Below are 9295 nucleotides of genomic sequence, written 5' to 3' on the forward strand. Positions count from 1 at the left end.
AAAAAGATTTTTCAAGTCATCAGGCCTAGGTAGGAAAATGTATCACCAAGATCACATTATTATTATAAAATGTCACTTTAGTTCGCTTGTAATTTTCAATTGTGATTAAGTTTTAATCAGAATATTTGTGTGAATCAGAGTATTAATTTGGTTGAAACTTCCATCAAAATGATGGAATAATTTTTAAATGCCAGGTAGTCAATCCATTTAGAAAAATAGGGTTTCTGCTGTTGTTGTGTTGGGTTTTTTAACCACTTCTTGGAATAGTTACGGAAACGAAAAATCAATCAAGTCTACTAGAGCCTGTCATCTGGTGAAAATCAAGTACAATTTTCCAAGTTATACAAATAATCATAAATATATTGTGATTTGTATATGTATATGCAACTTACATACTGTCAATATGTCATACTATGTTACACGTAGTCAATTTATGTACAGCTATGTGTATAGTCTCAGTTATTTACAGCAGGGCAAAACTAGCTACCTGCCAGACCCCCACTGGCAGTACAAATACATTTTTTATATATAAAATTGCAAGGAATATTTAATTGTATGTATATACGTATTTAAATGTGGCAGAATTTCAAATAGGTAGACAAGCATAAAGGGCCATTCTCATGCACAGGAAGTTTGACTTAGGACATTTTGTATTTTGCAATGTGCTGTCCTGTAACTTTGCATAGAAACTAGTCCAATTATATTTATGGAATCAGCGCTGCTCATCAATTTTACTGAAATATAAATTAATAATAAAATCATGCAAGTATAGAAGCCAGAGTTCAGGAGATGTGCACATGTAATAATGAAATAACTTGATCACACTAACAGTACAGAGCACGGTCCTGCAAATGCCTGACCATGATAGAATTCCTTATTTATTTTTATTTGCCAAAGCTCCCATCAAAAAACAATGTTAACAAAAAGTTGAGCTTTAACGAGAGCACATAGAGCTTCAGAAGTTATAAAGTTAAAAACAGCCTATCATCTCACTCACTCTTCTCTGTTGCACACAGACCCTTTTTGGGAGTACCTTATCACATGCTCTTTCTTTCAGATGGAATGCTATTCTAACCCATATTATATTCTCTTCCCCACCCCTCTACCAAAAAGTGAAAAGGAACAAAGCAGGACAATGCAGAGCAGCTCTAGAAAAGGACAAACTTCTGCAGCAGATCCAATAATTTGGATCAAGATTTAAGAAACCTGGATTCCAGTAGTGTATTCTGTACAGGCTTTCCATGGAGCAGCTAGCAACATGCTCAGTCTCCCTGCATCTGTTTTGCAGACATAAATTGGGGATAATCCATTTTACAGTAAGGATATCTGAGAGGCATACAGATATTGTAGCACAAAGCCATTACTTAAAAGGAAAAAAAAGTCTTTATTAGGGAAGCATTCAGTGATGTGAAGGTTATGATAAGAGGCGGTTCTTTAAAAGAAAGCTTTTTAAGGAAGGTCCTTCATTCACTGAATATCTTAGCTCTATGTAAAGTGACTTTGTAGTTAAAGCCACTGTCTTTGCAGTTAAAGATGGCACATTCAAAAGCCCGCAGCACTCAAACACTTTAAATATCTATGTTCTGTATCATTTCATACAATGGGCAAAGACTAAAGTAATTGCTGCAGCCTTATTAATTTTCTGATTTCTTTTTTCCCTTGGTTAACTGTTGAAAAACATTTTGTTGTCCCTTTTTGGTAGTTTATTCAATATAGCCCCAGTTTATTCACATATAGTCCCAACTTCACTCTATCTTTGTTAGCTCAGCATTTATTCAGAGCCCTAAAATACTCTCAGGAGAAGATACAAATCACACTTTTCTTTTTAACAGGAGGGGAAATGGCCAGGACGTGAACCTCAGAACTGCAGAGAGGGTAAGCATCAGTGAAGTCTAATGCCAAAGATTCAGCATTGCAGTTAAGACAGTAAATAAAACCTGATGGCATTTATATGGAAATGGCCACACCAAGCTACGTCCTTAGTGCAAGACTTTTTCGGCACTATTCTGCCTCTGGTGACCTACATTCTCAAATGCTTCAGGGAGAGATGGGGAAGTCAAAATGAAAGATAAAAACTTTATCAAGAGTGCCCACAGAACAGAAGAAGCCCTTCAGGTACTTGCAGCAATTAGCTGCTAGAATCTGAGAAGCTGGGTACTTTTTTATTCAGTTTAGCTTACATTACTTTGTGTCAGCAGATATGAAAACATATGAAGCATTTCTTAAACTCACCCATTTGTTCATCTGAAATGTCACTGACTGCCCGGGCACTAAACTCCACAACTATTTGCTTTGTGTAACACTAAGAATTCTTTTACTGTGATATTTTGTAACAGACTACTGTTAACAAGTGTTCATTGATTAGGAAATGAAGTGATAAGAGATGTAGATTTGTGTTAAAACTAAGTGATTGTTATCCAAGCAGCTACACGTCATCTTTTTTCTTGACTACAGACAATAATATAAGCTAGAGATAATAATATAATATATCCAACAAGTCTGAGTTGTGATACTTTCTTTTTCTAGTGGTGTTAAGACAAACAGAGCTTTGTCAGAGCTCATCCCATCAGTGTGAATATACACTGGTACCGCATGTGGACTTATTGTAATTCAGCCGAGAATCAACATGTGAAGTTCTAGCCCCACTAAAACTAAGAGTTTTGCCATTAACATAAACAGAGTTAGCACTTCATTTGCAATTCCCTTACTTTCTCACATAATGTTACTAAATCACAGAATCACAGAATCACAGAATTGTATAGGTTGGAAAAGACCTTTAAGATCATTGAGTCCCACTGTAAACCTAACACTACCAAGACCACCACTATACCATTTCCCTAAGCACCTCATCCAAACGTCTTTTAAATACTTCCAGGGATGGCGACTCAACCACTTCCCTGGGCAGCCTGTTCCAATGCTTGATAACCCTTTCAGTGAAGAAAAATTTCCTAATATCCAGTCTAAACCTCCCCTGGCGCAACTTGAGGCCATTTCCTCTTGTCCCATCACTTGTTACTTGGGAGAAGAGACCAGCCCCCACCTCTCTACAACCTCCTTTCAGGTAGTTGTAGAGAGCGATGAGGTCTCCCCTCAGCCTCCTTTTCTCCAGGCTAAACAGTCCCAGTTCCTTCAGCTGCTCCTCATAAGACTTGTGCTCTAGACCCTTCACCAGCTTCGTTGCCCTTCTCTGGACACACTCCAGCACCTCAATGTCTCTCTTGTAGTGAGGGGCCCAAAACTGAACACAGTATTCGAGGTGCGGCCTCACCAGTGCCAAGTACAGGGGCACGATCACTTCCCTACTCCTGCTGGCCACACTATTTTTGATACAAGCCAGGATGCCATTGGCTTTCTTGGCCACCTGGGCACACTGCTGGCTCATATTCAGGTGGCTGTCAACCAACACGCCCAGGTCCTTCTCTGCCAGGCAGCTTTCCATCCACTCTTCTCCAAGCCTGTAGCGTTGCATGGGGTTGCTGTGGCCCAAGCGCAGGACCTTGCACTTAGCCTTGTTTAACCCCATACAACTGACCTCGGCCCATCGATCCAGCCTGTCCAGATCCCTCTGCAGAGCCTTCCTACCCTCAAGCAGATCAACACTCCCACACAACTTGGTGTCGTCTGCAAACTTACTGAGGGTGCACTCGATCCCTTCGTCCGGATCATTGATAAAGATGTTAAACAGAACTGGCCCCAACACAGAGCCCTGGGGAACACCGCTTATGACTGGCCGCCAACTGGAGTAAACTCCATTCACCACCACTCTTTGGGCCCGGCCATCCAGCCAGTTCTTTACCCAGCAAAGAGTACACCCATCCAAGCCATGAGCAGCCAGTTTCTTCAGGAGAATGCTGTGGGAAACTGCGTCAAAGGCTTTACTGAAGTCTAGATAGACAACATCCACAGCCTTTCCCTCATCCACTAGGTGGGTCACCTTGTCATAGAAGGAGATCAGGTTGGTCAAGCAGGACCTGCCTTTCCCAAACCCGTGCTAGCTGGGCTTGATCCCTTGGTTATTCTCTACATGCCGTGTGATAGCACTCAGGATGATCTGCTCCATCAGCTTCCCCAGCACCGAGGTCAGGCTGACAGGCCTGTAGTTCCCCGGGTCCTCCTGGCCCTTCTTGTATATGGACGTCACATTTGCTAATCTCCAATCAACTGGAACCTCCCCAGTTAGCCAGGACTGCTGGTAAATGATGGAAAGAGGCTTGGTGAGCACTTCTGCCAGTTCCTTCAGTACTCTCGGGTGGATCTCATCAGGCCCCATAGACTTGTGAGTGTCTAAGTGGTGCAGCAGGTCACTAACCATTTCCCCCTGGATTATGGGGGCTCCATTTTGGTCCCCGTCCCTATCTTCCAACTCCAGGGGCTGGGTACCCAGAGAACAATTGGCCCTGCTATTAAAGACTGAGGCAAAGAAGGCATTAAGTACCTCAGCCTTTTCCTCATCCTTGGTCACTGTGTTCCCTCCCCTGTCTACTAGGGGCTGGAGATTCTCCTTACCTCTCCTTTTGCTGCTAAGGTATTTGAAGAAGTGTTTTTTGTTGTCTTTTATGGCAGTAGCCAGATTGAGCTCTAGCTCAGCTTTGGCCCTTCTAATTTTCTCCCTGCACAGCCTTGCTACACCTTTGTAGTCCTCCTGAGTTGCCTGCCCCTTCTTCCAGAGGTCATAGACTCTCCTCTTTTTCCTGAGTTCGAGTCAGAGCTCTCTAGTCAGCCGGCCGGTCTTCTTCCCCGCCGGCTCGTCTTTCGGCACCTGGGGACAGCCTGCTCTTGTGCCTTTAGGACTTCCTCCTTAAAGAATGTCCAGCCTTCCTGGACTCCTTTGCCCATTAGGGCTGCTCCCAGGGGACTCTCTCAACCAGTCTCCTAAACGGGCCGAAGTGTGCCCTCTGGAAGTCTGAGGTGGCAGTTCTGCTGACCCCCCTCACCGCTTCTCCACATATCAAAAACTCTATCATTTCGTGATGACTCTGCCCAAGACAGCCTCCAACCATCACAAGGCTCACAAGTCCTTCTCTGTTGGTGAACAAGAGGTCCAGCAGGGCACCTTCCCTCGTTGGGTCACTCACCAGCTGTGTCAGGAAGCTATCTGCCACACACTCCAGGAACCTCCTGGACTGTTTCCTCTCTGCTGTATTGTATTTCCAGCAGACATCTGGTAAGTTGAAGTCCCCCACAAGAACAAGGGGTAGCGATCGTGAGGCTTCTCCCAGCTGCTTATGGAATAGTTCATCAGTCTCCTCATCCTGGTTGGGTGGTCTGTAACAGACTCCCACCACAATATCTGCCTTGTTGGCCTTCCCCCTGATTCTTACCCATAGACACTCCACCCTATCGTCACCATCATCGAGCTCTAAACTATCCAGACACTCCCTAACATATAGGGCTACCCCACCACCTCTCCTGCCTCGCCTATCCCTCCTGAAGAGTTTATAGCCATCCATCGCCGCACTCCAGTTGTGCGAGTCATGTTTCCGTGATGGCAACCATATCATAGTTTTCCTGTTGTACAATGGCTTCCAACTCCTCCTGCTTGTTGCCCATGCTGTGTGCATTGGTGTAGAGGCACTTCAGCTGGGCTGTCGTCCATGTTTCCTTCATAGAGGAACACCCCTTGTGTGCTTTGAGGTGTTTCACTGGCATTTCCCTCTTGGCTCCTATTGCCTCAGTATCCCCTAGCTCAACTCTGTTCGACTTCAGCTGTGCCCCAGTGTACCGCACACATCTCAGAGACACAGTCTGTTTGCCCTCACTAGCACCTGCTCCCTCTAACCGTGGCACGTCATCCCTCAGCTTCTCTTGGGCAAGCCTGATATTATCCCCCTCCCCCTTCAAGTCCAGTTTAAAGCTCTATCGATGAGCCCCCCGCAAGTTCCTGAGCAAAGATTCTCTTTCCCCTTTGAGAAAGATGAATCACATCAGATACCAGCAAACCTGGTGCTGTGTAGGCCATCCCGTTGTCAAAAAAAACAAATTCGTGGCGATGACACCAGCCACGGAACCATGAGTTGATAGATTGGGTGCCTCTGTTCCTTCTAGTGTCACTGCCCACAACTGGAAGGAGAGAGGAGAAAATAAGCTGTGCTCCGGAGTCCCTTACTAGCCATCCCAAGGCCCTGAAGTCTCTTTTGATTGCCCTAGGACTTCGTGTTGCAGCTTCATCGCCCCCCACATGGAAGAGCAGTAGGGGGTAATAGTCCGAGGGCCATACCAGGCTAGGGAGTATCCTCGTGACATCCTTCACCTGGGCCCCAGGGAGGCAGCAGACTTCCCTAAGCCGTCCGGCATATCGGACCCTCGGTTCCCCTCAGAAGGGAGTCACCCACAACTAAAACCCGTCTTCTCTTCCTTGTGGAGGTGTGTTAATACGAGAGGTATGTTCTTCTGACCTGGGCGACACCTCTGGTGTAGGTAGACTGTCATCCCCATCCTCCATTGACCGGCCTTCCACCTCCAGGGCCTCATACCTGTTGTACAGAGGCACCTGGGGAGGTGAGGTGGGCAAGGAGGGCCTTCGCCTGCCGCCACGAGCATGGACTTGCCTCCATTCACTCTCCTCCTTTGAGCTGCTGCCTTCAGCCCAGGGCGGGGGGGGGGGGGGGGGGGGATAGAGGATCCCCTTGATCGTGGGTTCTTACTGGCGGCTGCTGCTGCTCCTGTTCGTGTCTCGGGGGGGCAGAGCAAGGCAGACCACCAGTCTATCTCTTTCTCAGCCTCCCTGATGCTCCTTAACCTTTCTACCTCCTTCCATAGCTCTGCCCCATGCAGAGGAAATCATCCACCTGGTCACACCTCACACAACTGTCCTCACGGCTGCCATGCATGAACAGTGAGAGGCCCTGGCACTCCCTGCAGCCTGAGACCTGGGTGGCTGCATGTTTTTGTGGGAGCTCTGTCTGGGTAGCCACATCAACTCTGGCGAGCACAGAGGGCATCGCTTTCTGACAAGTGAAGACCATAGCTGAGTTTCTTCTGAAAGGATGGGGACTACCGAATGAACTCACTTTTCACAGTGAGTGACATATAGTGAGTGAAATAAAGCCATAGAAAAGTCAGTTTAAAAACCAAACCAAACCAAACCAAAACTGAATCTGTTCTGTACTGCTTAGGGAGCATGTGGTTCAACATGACAAGAAGCAAAGGGCCAAATACAATAAAGGTTCTCATATTCTGTGTTTTTATTTGATTTAGGTCTAATGTCATATTTTGCCACTTAGTGCTTATTCCTTAGACGTATTTGAGTAGCTGAGTCCCACTCTTAATTTAGGCCTTCATCTATTACAAACAAAAGCCAAGCAACTACAAAATACAAAGCAAACAGTCAACTAGAGTAAAATCAGAGTATTTTCTGGTCAATAATGAGAACTAATACAAGAATCCTTTTTGCTACCCAATGGAGGTGAAGACTGTTCTTTTCACACTAAAGGCACAGACATACTCTCTGTCAAATTTTGGTGAAGCTGATCAAGATATCCTTGTCTTCAGGTGTTTAGATTAGACTTCTTCCACTTTTATCACCACTGTAACAGGATGTCCAAGTGGAGTATTTGTCCACATCTCAAATAATTTCATACTCTCATTTGTCAAAGTACTGTTACAGGTATGTTACTTTGTGTCAGACTATGAATGGGAACACCTGAGACATGGAAACATGCTCTGCTGCTTTTGCTCTAGGAGTGTAAAACTCCTGCAGTGAACAAGAGCAGACAGGTATAAGGAGGAAAAGAAATCAGGCATTAAACTGAGGTGTAATCAGGCACGAATTGCTAGAGGACATTGAAAGCCTCAAATCTGGAGGTTTGCTATGTCCTTGCTCTTCCTCTTTTTTTTTTTTTTTTTTTTTTGTGCGCATAGAGCAGCCATGCAAGTCATGTCTGACAAACAGCAAGGCTACACCATTTGCATTACCAGACCCCAGCATGGGATCAGGCTTTCCCTAGAACAGTCTCAGATCACATTTAAATGCTCATGGTTAAATGATCACTAAAATCATGTCAGTTGAGTTACCCAGAGCAAACAGTACATAGTTTGTCAGCTTTGTGCTTTTACGTTCGATATATATCCCATTTAGGAGAAGAACAATAATCAGTGCTCTGGTTGCATCACAGAAATGCAGAGGGATAATACTTGATGTGCTGGGAAAAAAAAGAAAAACAACAATAAAAACCTCCATTAGTACTAAATTATCAAACAAAAAAAAAGTTTCAACATTGGAAATTTGTTTGATATGCTCCCACACTCTTATTACAGCAGCAGAACTTCTAATGTGAGCCAGAAAAATGAATTTGTCTCATAAGGCAGAGAGATGTGAGAATAACTGGAATCAGAGGGGCAACTTCTTCAGGTTTCTAAGGATATCAAAGTCCTTATGGCAGTTGACTGCAATGTACTTCAAGCTGTGATTTAGCAGCTACCATCTCAACTGAGCTATATAGCTCAGTTTCAAAAGCTCTGGCTCTGTAAATTGTTACATTCCCCCATAAGGCAATGATTCATAAATTACTGGTTTAAAATAATATTACTTTGGTTTATGAAGTACAAGTGGAGAATATTTTTTTAAAAGCACTATTGGTCTACCAGTTGGGTAAAGCAGAAAAGTGCTAAGCAAAAACCAAAATGAAATATAAGGGTTAAAAAAAAGCATCATGCATTACAGAGAGAAATCTCTGTGAAAAATGTTTGGCAAAGTTTTACAATGTGCAACACATACTACGTTTTTTCCAAGTCAGCAATAAAGCCACTAAATTTTGCACTGGAATTCTTTACATATTGAACTACACCTAGAAGCACCTAAAAAAATTCAGGTTACACGATGACTGTCTCAGAACACTTCCGCAAGTTATTCATGTCCAGAATAGTTTTTGTATAATAAATCAGAGCACTGTGTTTCATGGCCACTGGTCTGATAATCCACTCTTGTGCTTCTTCTGATGGCAAGAGGGAAAGATGGGGTACACTGATTGATGCAGCTCCGTATTTTGGATTTTAGTGGATTTTAATTTAAAAGACATCTAGTTTCACAAATAGGTATTTTTTCAAATAAAACCTTTCAGAGTCTAAACTCATTATCTCATATCTTTTTTGAGTTGATGGGAAGAAGAGCACTGAATGAAAGAGACAGAATTTCACACTATGCTTCCTGAAGCAGCGTACAAACATAGTATTGCAGAGGAACAGAAACACCAAGACTGGTATGAATCAAGCATGAACAGAAACGTATAAGTGAGAAAGCAGAGAGGAAAAACAAACTGCAAGTGCTGATAACGCCTAGATCAGCTGGTGTCTCGAT

Source organism: Mycteria americana, chromosome 2 (assembly GCF_035582795.1).
Source record: "Mycteria americana isolate JAX WOST 10 ecotype Jacksonville Zoo and Gardens chromosome 2, USCA_MyAme_1.0, whole genome shotgun sequence".
Taxonomy (NCBI): Eukaryota; Metazoa; Chordata; class Aves; order Ciconiiformes; family Ciconiidae; genus Mycteria; species Mycteria americana.